This window comes from Homarus americanus, unplaced genomic scaffold (genome assembly GCF_018991925.1).
Source record: "Homarus americanus isolate GMGI-L3 unplaced genomic scaffold, GMGI_Hamer_2.0 scaffold55649, whole genome shotgun sequence".
Taxonomy (NCBI): domain Eukaryota; kingdom Metazoa; phylum Arthropoda; class Malacostraca; order Decapoda; family Nephropidae; genus Homarus; species Homarus americanus.
Genome location: NW_024747095.1, coordinates 1 through 10,000, shown reverse-complemented (window position 1 = coordinate 10,000; position 10,000 = coordinate 1). Strand labels below are relative to the sequence as shown.

Here is a 10,000-nt window from a genome sequence, read left to right as displayed (position 1 = left end):
CATCTGTACCCTCACGGGCGCCGCCATACGGGCCTGTCACCCTCCATGGGCAGTGGCCGCTTTCAAGCTTGACTTAGACGGTATGGGACGGCGTGCTGGACCCTCTGAAACGCAACACCCCTCGTGCCCGAAGACATCGAGGTTATGCGCTGGGCTTTTCCTGGTTCAGTCGCCCTTACTAAGGGAATCCCTGTTGGTTTCTTTTCCTCCGCTTATTAATATGCTTAAATTTGGCGGGTAGCTCTCTCCTACTACGAGGTCGATCGTGGTCTCATCATCCTTAGGGGGAACAAGTTCCCCAACCACGAAGCGGAAGACGCTCTGCCACCGACTTTCTTCACCACCGACATTACTACCACGTGCTGCTGCAAAAGACATACACAGGAAGGTTTGAGGGGCTTGTCGCGGGGGTACCAGCGGCCATGGCGCCGGCACTCCCACCCCTGACTCCGTTCCTTCTCATTCTCAACGAGCAGCTTAGGTGCTCGGCAACATCAATAGTGGTAAATAGCCAATAGGAAAAGTGTTCCAGCAGAACATCTCTCGCAGAGTCATATACACAGTTTTAATGCATATACGCTCGTGTTCCGCCCTTACTCCGCCGCACCTTTGCCGCTTAAACTTTGACCTCTTTCCCCGTTCCCGCATGCCACAGCAGTGGCACTTGTTTATCCGGAGAAAGAGAGCGAGAGTCGCAGTATTAATTGGCGTGAGCGGCCTTTCCGGCTGCAGAACTAGTGCTCTATCCCGGGGAGCGCCGTTATGAGGCGCAACACCGTCTTTAACGCGTTTAGAGAGAACTCCCCCTGCCTCCCTCCCAGTCATGAGATAGACGTGGACTCGTGGCGAACTCTCAAAGAGAACGCCCACACCGCGTCTGACCGTGGGAGAGGGTGGAGGAGCGCGTGAGGAAGAGCACGGCGTCACCCAAGCATTCTCATCTCTCTGCCTGCACCACTACATGGTAGACTGCGGGCCCAGGCGCACTCATCAATTTAGGTTCCACTGCAATGCATGCCAAGCACTCTTTTCGAGGTGATAGACGAAATTCCGGCGGGGCTTACTTAAAAGATATCCGACCCGGTTTCGTTTCCTCTTCATGGGATGGAGTGCTTCTTCTCCGAGAGAGAAGGAGGAGGACATGTGCCTCTTAGAACATGTGCAGCATCAGCCATGAGCGGCCGACGGCCATTCGTGTCTCTGTGGACAGCAGGCAAAAGAGCGCCTCCAGTTATTTGCGAGGGCGACAACTGTCGTCGGGACGGGACACACACACATGTGTGTGTGTGTGCCCGGCTTTGTTGTGGTTGAATGTGGGTGCGCCAAGTCCATGGACTTGCTAGTGATAGGCTTGTTTTTAAGGGCACGCCTCGCGCAAGGCGCGGGCGATTAAACCCCAAGGCGGAATCTCGGTTCGGGTTAGCCTCGTGTCGGGGAGACAGTCAGCAGGCACCGAACTCGCAGCAACCGATGGATGTATATTTCCGACCCTCGTAGAGGAGTGGCGGCGACAAGCTCATATGGCTGCCGCCGCCGCCGCAATATGCGTTCAACTTGTCGATGTATCTGGTATTCTTGCTATTCACATACCGACACGCAGTTTCCTGCGGTCTTCATCGACCCACGAGCCGAGTGATCCCCCGTTAAGAGTTGTGTATTTGCCATTTGGTCTTTTTGCGACTAACCATCACAGGTCGAGTCTCAATGAAAGGGTTTGACAGACATAGCCCAAGTTTGTGGTTTGGGTTTGGCCGGACGGCTTGTTGTTGTTGTTGTTTTTTGACACTTGAATTTCACTCTTTTTGGGTCAAGAGGCTTATTCGCCGGTAGTAAGGAACGGATGGGCAGCCGTCCAAAGCCCCGTCCGTCCTCCTCCTCCTCCTCCTCCGGTCTTCGCGCTCTCGCCCGAGTGTGGTCCACCTACAGCGTGGTGGTACCTATTTTTGGTGCGGGGGCCGGGATTGTCCTCTTTCGCTGCTGGAGTTGCCAGAGCAGAGCCTGAGACCGCCCAAATCAGGAGAGTAGTAGTAGTAGTTTTAAGAGCGCCCCGTTCTCTTTCTCTCTGTTAATGATCCTTCCGCAGGTTCACCTACGGAAACCTTGTTACGACTTTTACTTCCTCTAAATGATCAAGTTTGGACATCTTTCCGTCAGCTCGAGGCGACGACCCCAGAAAACCCTCGCGGGCAACGGGGCCGACAATCCAAGAGCGCCAGTCCGAAGGCCTCACTAAATCATTCAATCGGTAGTAGCGACGGGCGGTGTGTACAAAGGGCAGGGACGAAGTCAGCGCAAGCTGATGACTTGCACTTACTGGGAATTCTCGTTCATGGGAAACAATTGCAAGCCCCAATCCCTATCAAGAAAGGCTTTTGAACGGGTTACCTGCCCTCTCGGAGGGGGAAAACTGTTGATCCTTCAGGAAGCAAGGTCTAGAACATCTAAGGGCATCACAGACCTGTTATTGCTCAATCTCGTGCGGCTAGAATTGCCGCTTATCCCTCTAAGAAGAAGTTGCGAACTGGACACCATTTTCTGGAGATCCGTCGACTACTTAGTAGGCCAGAGTCTCGTTCGTTATCGGAATTAACCAGACAAATCGCTCCACCAATTAAGAACGGCCATGCACCACCACCCACCGAATCGAGAAAGAGCTCTCAATCTGTCAATCCTTCCGGTGTCTGGGCCTGGTGAGGTTTCCCGTGTTGAGTCAAATTAAGCCGCAGGCTCCACTCCTGGTGGTGCCTTCCGTCAATTCCTTTAAGTTTCAGCTTTGCAACCATACTTCCCCCGGAACCCAAAGACTTTGGTTTCCCGGAAGCTGCCCGCCGGGTCATGGGAATAACGCCGGCGGATCGCTAGTTGGCATCGTTTATGGTTAGAACTAGGGCGTGCATCTGGATCGCCTTCTTAACCTCTTAACTTTCGTTCTTGATTAATGAAAACATCTCTTGGCAAATGCTGCAGAAGTTTCCGTCTTATGACGGTCCAAGAATTTCACCTCTAGCGTCGCACACGTAATGCCCCCCTGCCTGTTCCGATGGGTCATTACTCTGGTTCAGTAACCAACAAAAATAGAACCGAGGGTCCTATTCCATTATTCCATGCATCACCATTCGGGCCATTCAAATAGCCTGCTCTTGAGCACTCTAATTTTTTCAGTAAACTCTCTGGCCACTCGGGGACACTCGACAAAGAGCATCCTGCGCGTAGCCGGCGGGCGGCGTCCGGAGCGTGACAGTAAACACCGTATAAAAGTAATCACAAATCCGAACTGAGATCCACCATTACTTTTTAACCGCAACAACTTTTAATATACGCTATTGGAGCTGGAATTACCGCGGCTGCTGGCAATTGGTGACTTGCCTCCAATGGATACTCGCGAAGGATTTAAAGTGTACTCATTCCGATTGCGAGGCCTCGGATGAGACTCACATCGTTATTTTTCGTCACTACCTCCCCGTGCCGGGAGTGGGTAATTTGCGTGCCTGCTGCCTTCCTTAGATGTGGTAGCCGTTTCTCAGGCTCCCTCTCCGGAATCGAACCCTGATTCCCCGTTACCCGTTATAGCCATTGTAGGCGCATAACCTACAATCGAAAGCTGATAAGGCAGACACTTGAAAGAAGCGGCGCCGGTGCGGAGACCGTGCGCTCAGCCCGAAGTTATTCAGATTCACCACAGGTGGGTTACGGACCGGGGCCCGACCAGTTTTGAACTAATAAAAGCGCTCTTCCCTTGCGGTCAGAGACCAATTGCATGTATTAGCTCTAGAATTGCCACAGTTATCCAAGTAAGTGGGTTTACAGATCCAATGAAACATAGCTGATTTAATGAGCCATTCGCGGTTTCGCCTTAAATCGGCTTGTACTTACACATGCATGGCTTAATCTTTGAGACAAGCATATGACTACTGGCAGGATCAACCTGGTAGCTGCTGCTGCTGTTGGCGGCACCTATCACGGCGGCCAAAATAGTGAGAGAGATTGAGAGAGAGGCAGAAGACATTGGGCGAGGGACCGCACGTTGGCCTTAGAGAAATAGCAAACCAGATGATCAGATCAAACTGCACCTTCTCTCGCTATCCTCGGGGCCGGCAGTGCCACCGTGTGTGCCAATCTCCTCCCTTATCCGCTCCTCTTCTCTTTGCCCCAGCGAGGCAGCCGACATTGGGCGAGGGACCGCACGTTGGCCTTAGAGAAATAGCAAACCAGATGATCAGATCAAACTGCACCTTCTCTTGCTATCCTCGGTGCCGGCAGCGCCACCGTGTGTGCCAATCTCCTCCCTTATCCGCTCCTCTCCTCTTTACCCAGCTCCAGCGAGGCAGCCGACATTGGGCGAGGGACCGCACGTTGACCAATCTCCTCCCTTATCCACTCCTCTTCTCTTTGCCCCAGCGAGGCATAAGACATTGGGCGAGGGACTGCACGTTGGCCAATCTCCTCCTCTCTCTCTTTCTTTCTCACTCTCTCTTACTGTTTGTGGGGAAGTGGGCTCATGAGCGCCATCGTCGCCCAATATTGGTTAGGTTGTGTATTTCACGGGTGGGAACCGCCATCATCGTTGTTAGGTGATGGGGTAACCCAACGTGTGCTTTGACGAGTTTTGGCTGCTAAACTCTCTTTTTAGTATACTCGGCTCCCAGACTGCGCCCTGGTCGTGTTGAACCATGAGCGTTGTCTATGCACATTTAGGGTAGCCGTTTGCGCGTGGAATAGTGCAATGAATCTCGGTCAAGAGACGGTTGGGCGCTGCATTGAAGGCCGGCACAGACGCGAAGACGGGGTGATCAGCCAACGCAAGTCCGCTAAGTTGGGCAGACAGCAAGGCGAGCCCCGTTCCGGACTGAAAGGCCGCAGCATATGCTGTGACGGAAACTAGTAGGGTGGCGACGTGTGCGCCGAGAGAGAGAGAGACGGAGTAAATAATGTCCAAACGGAAGAGAGACCTGGCAAGTGTAATTGATAGAGCGCGAGCCTACTCGCCATAAGCCCGCTCCACTGCCATTCCTCTGATCCAATGAGACTAAAATCTCTCTCTCTCTCTCTCCTTCTGCTCCAGCCATTGCAGGGCAGGGAAGCGACGGCAATTTTGGTTGTTGTTTTTGAATGCCGCGCTTTGCTTCGCAGAGGCGCCGAAGCGCTCCGCTGGGGGGCGGAAGATATTTCACACCGAATATGTGTGTGAAGGCACCCTCTCCCCTTAATATAGTGAAATAGTGCAATCCAGCATACAAGGTCGGACGATAGGACATTCACCGTACCGCACCTCGAGAGTGGATGTTGGGTAAGGTTAAAACCGGACTGTTCGCAGACAGCCGAATAACCCGGTTCCGGACTAATTGGTGGATGCAACATCATGATGATGCTGCTGCTGTCGCGGAAACCGCAGTGGCGACGTGAGAGAGTAATAATGTTCAATAGGGAGAGCGACCTGGCTAGTGTAATTGATAGATCGCGAGCCTACTCGCCATTAGCCCGCTCCACTGCCATTCCTCTGACCCAATGAGACTATTCTCTCTCTCGCTCTCCTTCTGCTCCAGCCATTGCAGGGCAGGGAGAGGAAATCGACGGCAATTTTGGTTGTTGTTTTTGAATGCCGCGTTTTGCTTCGCAGAGGCGCCGAAGCGCTCCGCTGGGGGGCGGAAGATATTTCACATCGAATATGTGTGTGAAGGCACCCTCTCCCCTTAATATAGTGAAATAGTGCAATCCAGCATACAAGAGCGGACGATAGGACAGTCACCGTACCGCACCTCGAGAGTGGAAGTTGTTTGATCGTTTGTTAGGCAAGGTTAAAACCTGACTGTTCGCGAACAGCCAAATAACCCGGTTCCGGACTTACAATAGACGCAACATCATGATGCTGCTGCTGTCGCGGAAACCGTGGTGGCGACGTGTGCGCCGAGAGAGTAATAATGTTCAATTGGGAGACAGACCTTGCTAGTGAAATTCATAGAACCCGCTCCACTGCCATTCCTCTGACCCCATGAGACTATTTTCTCTCCTTTTGCTGCTCCAGCCATTGCAGGGCAGGGAAGGGAAAGCGACGGCAACTTTGGTTGTTGTTTTTGAATGCTGCGCTTTGCTTCGCAGAGGCGCCGAAGCGCTCCGCTGGGGGGCGGAAGATATTCCACACCGAATAGGTGTGTGAAGGCACCCTCTCCCCTTAATATAGTGAAATAGTGCAATCCAGCATACAAGAGCGGACGATAGGACAGTCACCGTACCGCACCTCGAGAGTGGAAGTTGTTTGATCGTTTGTTAGGCAAGGTTAAAACCTGACTGTTCGCGAACAGCCGAATAACCCGGTTCCGGACTTACAATAGACGCAACATCATGATGCTGCTGCTGTCACGGAAACCGTGGTGGCGACGTGTGCGCCGAGAGAGAGTAATAATGTTCAATAGGAAGACAGACCTGGCTAGTGAAATTCATAGATCGCGCTCCACTGCCATTCCTCTGACCCCATGAGACTATTTTCTCTCTCTCTCCTTCTGCTGCTCCAGCCATTGCAGGGCAGGGAAGGGAAAGGGACGGGAATTTTGGTTGTTGTTTTTTAATGCCGCGCTTTGCTTCGCAGAGGCGCGGAAGCGCTCCGCTAGGGGGCGGAAGATATTTCACACCGAATATGTGTGCGAAGGCACCCTCTCCCCTTAATATAATGAAATAGTGCAATCGAACATACAAGGGCGGACGTTTTCATCACCGTCTCCCACTCGGTGTGTGCTGATTCTCGGATCATTTTGTATAGTATGCTCTTAAATCGACCACCGATTGACTTTGACGGTCTCCCATTCGGGTGTGCAAGTTCTCTGTAGTATGCTATCAAATCGACCCCCGATTGACTTTGACGGTCTCCCATTCGGGTGTGCATGTTCTCTGTAGTATGCTATCAAATCGACCCCCGATTGACTTTGACGGTCTCCCGACCCGGTTGTGCAAGTTTTCTGTAGTATGCTATTAAAATGACCCCGATTGACTTTGTGGTCTCCCATTCGGGTGTGCAAGTTTCTGTAGTATGCTATTCATCGACCCCGATTGACTTTGACTGTCTCCCGACCGAGATTGTGCAAGTTTCTGTGTGTGCTATTAAATCGACCCCGATTGACTGGCTATCTCCCATTCGGGTGTTCAAGTTTCTGTAGTATGCTATCAAATCGACCCCCGATTGACTTTGACGGTGCCCCATTCGGGTGTGCAAGTTTCTGTAGTATGCTATCAAATCGGCCCCAGATCCCGGCTTTGGCCGGTCTCCCCATTAGGGTGTGAAAGTTTCCTTGGTATGCTATTAAATCGACCCTCGATTGACTCTGAAGGTCTTCCATTCAGGTGTGCAACATCTCTGTAGTATGCTATCAAATCGACCCCCGATTGACTTTGACGGTCTCCCATTCGGGTGTGCAAGTTCTCTGCAGTATGCTATCAAATCGACCCCCCGATTCACTTTGACGGTCTCCCATGCGGGTGTGGAACTTCTCTGGTATGTTGTATAATATGACCGAGGTGCCTCTACCCCTTACTACAGTGAAATAGTGCCATCCAGTGTACAAGGGCGGACGCTTTCATCACCGTCTCCCACTGGGTGTGTGCACATTCTCTGATCATTTTGTATAGTATGCTATTAAATCGACCCTCGATTGACTCTGACGGTCTCCCATTCGGGGGTGTACGTTCTCTGCAGTATGCTATTAAATCGACCCCCGATTGACTTTGACGGTCTCCCATGCGGGTGTGGAACTTCTCTGGTATGTTGTACAATATGACAGAGGTGCCTCTATCCCTTACTATAGTGAAATAGTGCCATCCAGCGTACAAGGGCGGACGTTTTCATCACCGTCTCCCACTCGGTGTGTGCAGATTCTCGGATCATTTTGTAAAGTATGCTCTTAAATCGACCCCCGATTGACTTTGACGGTCTCCCATTCGGGTGTGCAAGTTTCTGTGGTATGCTATTAAATCGACCCCCGATTGACTTTGACTGTCTCCCATTCGGGTGTGCAAGTTTCTGTAATATGCTATTAAATCGACCCCCGATTGACGTTGACGGTCTCCCATTCGGGTGTGCAAGTTTCTGTAGTATGCTATTAAATCGACCCCCGATTGACTCTGACGGTCTCCCATGCGGGTGTGCAAGTTTCTGTAGTATGCTATTAAATCTGACCTTTGATTGACTTTGTGGTCTCCCATTCGGGTGTGCAAGAAGTTTCTGTAGTATGCTATTAAATGCGACCCCCGATTGACTTTCACTGTCTCCCATTCGGGTGTGCAAGTTTCTGTAGTATGCTATCAAATCGACCCCCGATTGACTTTGACGGTCTCCCATTCGGGTGTGCAAGTTTCTGTAGTATGCTATTAAATCGACCCCCGATTGACTTTGACGGTCTCCCATTCGGGTGTGCAAGTTTCTGTGGTATGCTATCAAATCGATCCCCGATTGACTTTGACGGTCTCCCATTCGGGTGTGCAAGTTTCTGTGGTATGCTATTAAATCGACCCCCGATTGACTTTGACGGTCTCCCATTCGGGTGTGCAAGTTTCTGTGGTATGCTATCAAATCGATCCCCGATTGACTTTGACGGTCTCCCATTCGGGTGTGCAAGTTTCTGTAGTATGCTATCAAATCGACCCCCGATTGACTTTGACGGTGTCCCATTCGGGTGTGCAAGTTTCTGTAGTATGCTATTAAATCGACCCCCGATTGACTTTGACGGTCTCCCATTCGTGTGTGCAAGTTTCTGTGGTATGCTAACAAATCGATCCCCGATTGACTTTGACGGTCTCCCATTCGGGTGTGCAAGTTTCTGTAGTATGCTATTAAATCGACCCCCGATTGACTTTGAATATCTCCCATTCGGGTGTGCAAGTTCTCTGTAGTATGCTATCAAATCGACCCCCGATTGACTTTGACGGTCTCCCATGCGGGTGTGGAACTTCTCTGGTATGTTGTATAATATGACCGAGGTGCCCCTACACCTTACTATAGTGAAATAGTGCCATCCAGTGTACAAGGGCGGACGCTTTCATCACCGTCTCCCATTCGGTGTGTGCACATTCTCGGATCATTTTGTATAGTATGCTATTAAATCGACCCTCGATTGACTCTGACGGTCTCCCATTCGGGTGTGCAAGTTTCTGTAGTATGCTATTAAATCGACCCCCGATTGACTTTGACTGGCTCCCATTCGGGTGTGCAAGTTTCTGTAGTATGCTATCAAATCGACCCCCGATTTACTTTGACGGTCTCCCATTCGGGTGTGCAAGTTTCTGTAGTATGCTATCAAATCGACCCCCGATTGACTTTGACGGTCTCCCATTCGGGTGTGCAAGTTTCTGTAGTATGCTATCAAATCGACCCCCGATTGACTTTGACGGTCTCCCATTCGGGTGTGCAAGCTTCTGTAGTATGCTATTAAACGACCCCGACGATTCTTGACTGTCTCCATTCAAATGCAAGCCTTGTAGTATGTTATCAAATCGACCTCGATTGACTTTTGACGGTCTCCCATTCAAAAAGTTTTTAGTATACATAACCGACCCCGTATTGACTTTGGACGGTCTCCTATTCGGGTGTGCAAGTTTCTGTAGTATGCTATTAAATCGACCCCCGATTGATTCTTTTGACTGTCTCCCCATTCGTGTGTAAGTTTCTGTAGTATGCTATCAATCAGACCCCGATTGATTTTTGACGTAATTCCCTATTCAAGTTTTAGTATGCTATTAAATCGGACTTCGATTGACTTTTGACGGTCTCCCATTCGCGTGTGTAAGTTTCTGTAGTATGCTATCAAATCGACCCCCGATTGACTTTGACGGTCTCCCATTCGGGTGTGCAAGTTTCTGTAGTATGCTATTAAATCGACCCCCGATTGACTTTGACGGTCTCCCATTCGGGTGTGCAAGTTTCTGTAGTATGCTATTAAATCGACCCCCGATTGACTTTGACTGTCTCCCATTCGGGTGTGCAAGTTTCTGTAGTATGCTATCAAATCGACCCTCA

General features: G+C 50.8%; 1 non-coding gene across 1 annotated transcript; it reads right to left on the bottom strand.

Moving 5' to 3' along the window:
* Window positions 1-1,485: 1,485 nt before the first annotated feature.
* On the bottom strand, window positions 1,486-1,652 carry LOC121879469. Its single transcript, XR_006091346.1, has one exon. It is a non-coding gene; the product is annotated as a 5.8S ribosomal RNA (ribosomal RNA).
* Between the last annotated feature and the right edge of the window lie 8,348 nt (window positions 1,653-10,000).